At 41.5% G+C, this 5,963-nt stretch overlaps 1 pseudogene; it reads left to right on the plus strand.

The window, feature by feature from the left end:
• Window positions 1-2,741: 2,741 nt before the first annotated feature.
• Window positions 2,742-4,254, plus strand: LOC110121551 (lys-63-specific deubiquitinase BRCC36 pseudogene; annotated as a pseudogene).
• The last annotated feature ends 1,709 nt before the right edge of the window (window positions 4,255-5,963 follow it).

A 5,963-nucleotide genomic window follows, 5' to 3' on the forward strand; every position in this document is an offset into this window, starting at 1 on the left:
CAAAACTCACAAGTACCTCGATGCATTCCAAGAAGCAGAAGTCGGACAGAGCAGGAATTCCCGATGGGCTACCTGAAAAGGTGCTGAGTTTTCTATAAATGGAGCTGCTTCAGTATGAACTGGAACATAAGTATCAAGTGAGCGGCTGGAACCCATAACTTGCAATCTTACAGTTTTGGTTTAAAAACACACACATACACACAAAGATGTTTTAATCTCCCAAAGCAAAGATTCTACAATCTGCTTGGTTATTTATCCCATGATTTAACTATCAGCTACCATATTTTTTCAACTTATTTTAAATCAAGAAAACATTAAAACTATTTTAAAGGACAGAGAAAACTGAACCAACAGCCACATACCTACTACCTAAGTTTATCTCACTTGAATATTTTGTCATTTGCTTCATTTTTAAGAAATAAATTATTATACATATAGTTGTGCTTTCTTCTTCCCCACCCAGAGAGAGCATCATCTTTAAGATGGTATGCACTACATATACTATAGCTACTACATGTTTTATTTACATGCCATGTGTACATATAATAATAATTAATAAATAAATTTGTCTTGTTGTAAGGAAAGAATATGAAGGAATCTAGTTTAGCAGAAGAGGTGGAAAACTTTCACAAAAAAGATAATGCTCAGTGTTGAATGAAGGGTATGAATTATCCAGGCTTTCCAGGAAGAGGAGGGTGTTCCAGATAGAGGAAGCAGCAGTCTTGCTCTCACAAAAGCAAGAAAAGATTTGAAAATTAAAAAAAAAAAAAACTGCAAATAAGTTTATATATTGCTTTAAATAAGTGGTAAGTTGGAAGTGTGAAAATTGAGAAATCAACAAGGACCTAATTATGAAAGCCTTTATGGCAGAGAAGGACAGTTAAGCATATTCATAAGGGGAATAATATGATTTATATGCATGTTAGATAAATCTTGTCATGATGTGCTTAGAATGGGATGGAGGGTAAGTACAGTGGTCTGGGAGTGAAGTGAAGTGAAGTGAAGTCGCTCAGTCATGTCCGACTCTTTGTGATCCCATGGACTGTAGCCCAGGTTAGCAAATATTGAAAAAAGTCCAATAAAGAGATGATATATAGGATTAAAGAATGTTCTAATTTCATTCTTTTACATGTAGCTGTCCAGTTTTCCAAGCACCACTTATTGAAGAGATTCTTTTACCCCTTCTGTATTCTTGACTCCTTTGTCATAAACCAATTGACCACAGGTGCATGGGTATCTCTGAGCTTTCTATCCTGTTCTGTTGATCTTATGTCTGTCTTTGTGCCAGTACCATATGGTTTTGATAACCATAGCTTTGTAGTATAACCTGCCCAGATGGCTCAGACAGCAAAGATTCTGCTGGCAATGCAGGCGATCCAGATTCAATACCTGGGTTGGGGAGATCCCCTGGAGAAGGGAATGACTCCCCACTCCAGTATTCTTGCCTGGAGAGTTCCATGGACAGAGAAGCCTGGTGGGCTACAGTCCATGCGGTTGCAAAGAGTCAAACACTTTCACTTTTCACTGAAGTCAGGAAGCCTGATTCCTCCAGCTTGTTTTTCTTTCTCAAAATTGCTTTGGCTATTCGGGGTATTTTGTGTTTTCATAAAATTTAAAATTTTTTGCTCTAATTCTGTGGAAAATGCCATTGATAATTTGATAGGAATTGCATTGAATCTGTAGATTGCCTTGGGTAGTCATGTTGACAATATTAATTCTTCTAATCCAAGAACACAGTGTATCTCTCCATCTGTGTCATCTTTGATTTCTTTCATCAATGTATTATAGTTTGTGGTGTACAGGTCTTTTCTCTCCTTAGGTAGGTTTATTCCTAGGTATTTTACTCTTTTTAATGCAATGGTAAATGAGATTGTTCCCTTAATTTCTCTTTCAGATCTTTCATCATTAGTATATACAAATGCATAGCAAAGAAAACCATGAATAAAACAAACAAACAAAAAAAAACCTTACAGAATGAGAGAAAATATTTGCAAATGATGCAACTGACAGTGGATTAATCTCCAAAATATACAAATAGCTCATACAACTCAATAACAAAAAAACAACCCAATCAAAAAATAGACTGAAAATCTAAACAGACATTTCTCCAAAGAAAACATTCAGACATCCAAAAGGCACAAGAAAACATGCTGAACATCATTATTAGAGAAATGTAAATCAAAACTACTTCACACCAGTCAGAATGACTGACATCAAAAACCCTACAAATAAAATTAATAAATGCTGGAAGGGGTATGGAGAAAAAGGAACCCTTCTACACTGTTGGTGGGAGTGTCAGATACTACAATCACTGTGGAAAACAGTGTGGAAGCTCCTTAAAAAACTAAAAATAGAGCTACCATATTATCTTTCAATCCCCCTCCTGGGTATGTATCCAGAGAAAACCATACTTCAAAAAGATACATGCACCCCAATATTCATAGCAGCACTGTTTACAATGGCCAAGACATGGATGCAACTTAAGTGTCCATCAATAGATGAACAGATAAAGAAGATGTGGTATATATAAATATGCAATGGAATATTACTCAGCTATAAAAGTGAATGAAATACTGCAATTTGTAGCACCATGGATGGACCTGGAGATTATCGTATTAACTGAAGAACGCCAGACAGAGAAAGACAAATATCATATGATATCACATATACGTGGAATCTAAAAAAATGATACAAATGAACTTATTTACCAAACAGAAATAGACTTGCAGCGGCGGGTTGGCCAGGCCCGAGCTGGCCGGAGGCGGATGTGAACGGGCCGGGCCAAGATGGCGGTGCAGGTAGTGCAGGCAGCGCAAGCGGTCCATCTGGAGTCGGACGCCTTCCTTGTGTGTCTCAACCACGCTCTGAGCACGGAGAAGGAAGAGGTGATGGGGCTGTGCATTGGGGAGGTTGACACCGTCAGAATTGTTCACATTCATTCTGTCATCATCCTGCGACGTTCCGATAAGAGGAAGGATCGCGTGGAAATTTCTCCAGAGCAGCTGTCTGCGGCCTCAACAGAGGCAGAGAGGTTGGCTGAACTGACGGGTCGCCCCATGAGAGTTGTGGGTTGGTATCACTCCCATCCCCATATAACTGTTTGGCCTTCACATGTTGATGTCCGCACACAAGCCATGTACCAGATGATGGATCAAGGCTTTGTAGGACTTATATTTTCCTGCTTCATAGAAGATAAAAATACAAAGACTGGACGGATACTCTATACTTGCTTTCAATCCATACAGGCCCAAAAGAGCTCAGAGTATGAGAGAATTGAAATCCCAATTCATATTGTACCTCACATAACCATTGGGAAAGTATGCCTTGAGTCAGCAGTTGAGCTGCCCAAGATCCTGTGCCAAGAAGAACAAGATGCATATAGGAGGATCCACAGCCTTACACATCTGGACTCCGTAACCAAGATCCATAATGGCTCAGTGTTTACCAAGAATCTGTGTCGTCAGATGTCAGCGGTCAGCGGACCGCTACTACAGTGGTTGGAGGACAGACTGGAGCAAAACCAACAGCATCTGCAGGAGCTGCAACAAGAAAAGGAACAGCTTCTGCAAGAACTTTCTTCTTGCAGGAGACAGAACGGGGAAGAATGAAAATATCCAGGAATAAAATTAATTAGGCTAAATCCATTCTGAAGAAGAAAAATTGGGAGGACTCACGTTACCTGACTTCAAGATTTACTATAAAGCTGCAGTGATCAAGACAGCCCAATCGATTTTGACAAAGGTACAGAAGCAATTCAACTGAAGAAAGATAGTCTTTTCAACAAATCATGTTGGTGCAGTTGGCAAACAAAAGGAACTTTGACCTGAACTGTATACATTATACAAATTTGAAAATGTATCATGATGCTAGGTGTAAGATGTAAAACCGTAAAACCTGAGGGAGGAGCCAAGATGGCGGAGGAATAGGACGGAGAGACCACTTTCTCCCCTACAAATTCATCGAAAGAACATTTGAATGCTGAGCAAATTTCACAAAAGAACTTCTGATCGCTAGCAGAGGACATCAGGCGCTCAGAAAAGCAGCCCATTGTCTCCGAAGGGAGGTAGGACAAAATATAAACAATAATAAGGGAGTCAAAAGAGCTACGGACGGAGACCCGTCCCGGGAAGGGAGTCTTAATAGAGGAAGTTTCCAATCACCAGGAAACCCTCTCACTGGCGGGACTGGGGGAAGTTTTCTGCATTCTAACTGGGAGGAAAAATTAAACAAGGCCCACAGATTACGTGCCTAAAAGCAACTCCCAGCAGAAAAGTACTCCAGACGCCCGTACCCGCCAGCAACAAGCGGGGCGGAACGGAGAGGAGCGGGCGGCATTGCTTAGGGTGAGGACCGGCCCGAAGACCCTGAGAGCAATCGGAAGGAGCTTTTTTAAACTGTGGGATAGCAAGGGACAAAATTAACCGGCCCGAACACACTGCCGGTGGTTCGCAAAGCAAAGGGACTGAGAATCTCCAGAGAAGAGCCGGCCCATCCCCGCTGGAGGTAGGAGGCAGGGGGGAGGGGAAAAGGGCAAACTTAGCCCCTGAGAAGCCACCCCCTCCCACACTGCAAACAGGCCTCCGGGTTCTAGCTAAAGTCTTCCTGAGACCCGACTGGCGGCGCGTGCTGGGGCCGCAGAGTGAAAAAGCGTGCCGTACGCGGGGAGATTGCGCCCAAGCCTCTGGCTGCCTGGGCCCCTCGCCGCGGAGGGAAAAGGCGTGCTGCACCCGGGAGAGTGCGCCCAAGCCTCTGGCTGCCTGAACCGCTCAGGCCGGGGAAGGCACAAAACGCAGGAGCAACCGAATCTGCGCTTTTGTGGAGTACCCGGAAACTGGAACCGCACTCAACGCAGGGCCCGCTCCATATAGAGCAGCCGGGAGCCTGAGCAGTGTAGACGGCGAAAGCACAAGACACCCGTGAGCGGGGCAAACCCAGTGTGGCCGGAACACGGTGAGTGCTATCCACACAGAGCGGTGTCTGTCTGCAGCGCCCCGCCCTCCCCGTAGCAGGACAGAACTGAACTAGTGAACCTAAATAGGAGATCACCTCCGCCCGCCTGTGTCAGGGCGGAAATTAGACACCAAAGAGACAGCAAACAGAAGCCAAATAAACAAAGGGAACCGCATCAGAAAGGACCGGTTCAACAGATTAAAATCCCTGAAGGTAACACCGACTACACGGGAAGGGGCCTACAGATATCAAGAAGTGTAAGCTGGAAAGAGGAGCTATCTGAAATTGAACTGAACCTACGCTGACCGCAACAACCTCAGAGAAATTCCTAGATATATATGTACATATTTTTTTTTTAATAAAAAAAAAAAATTTTTTTTCTTTCCTTTTTTTAATTATTTTTTATTTTTTATTTTTTCTCTTTTATTTTCTTTTATAATTCCCTATTACTCCCCCATTATTCCTCAACTTTCATTTTCATATATTTTTACGATTTTTTTAATTAGGGGAAAAAAAAATTTTTTTTTCTTTTTTTTTTTTCTTTTTCTTGTTTTTCTCTCCTATTTCCTTTTAGAGTCCTCTAATACTCCTCTATTATTCCTTAACTTTCATTTTCATTTCACTATAACCTTGCCAAAAAAAAAAAAAAAAAAGAGAGAGAGAGAGAGAGAAACCCTATTTTTAAACTGAACTTCATATACAGTTCTAAATTTTTTGTGTGTTTTTTTGTTTTTGTTTTTAAATATTGTATTTCAAAGAGTCTAACCTCTACACTAGATTTTCAATCTTTGTTTTTCAGTAGTATGTGATATAAATTTTGGTCATTTAAGAATCCAATATTCAGTTCCCATTTCTATTCAGGAGTGTGGTGATACTCTCCCACTTTTGACTCTCTGTTTTCTACCTCAGAACACCTCTATTTCCTCCATTCCCCTTCTCTTCCCAATCCAACTCTGTGAATCTTTGTGGGTATCTGGGCTACAGAGAACACTTTGGGAACAGATAACTGCGTA

This window comes from Odocoileus virginianus, chromosome 18, assembly GCF_023699985.2.
Source record: "Odocoileus virginianus isolate 20LAN1187 ecotype Illinois chromosome 18, Ovbor_1.2, whole genome shotgun sequence".
In the NCBI taxonomy this organism is placed as follows: Eukaryota; Metazoa; Chordata; class Mammalia; order Artiodactyla; family Cervidae; genus Odocoileus; species Odocoileus virginianus.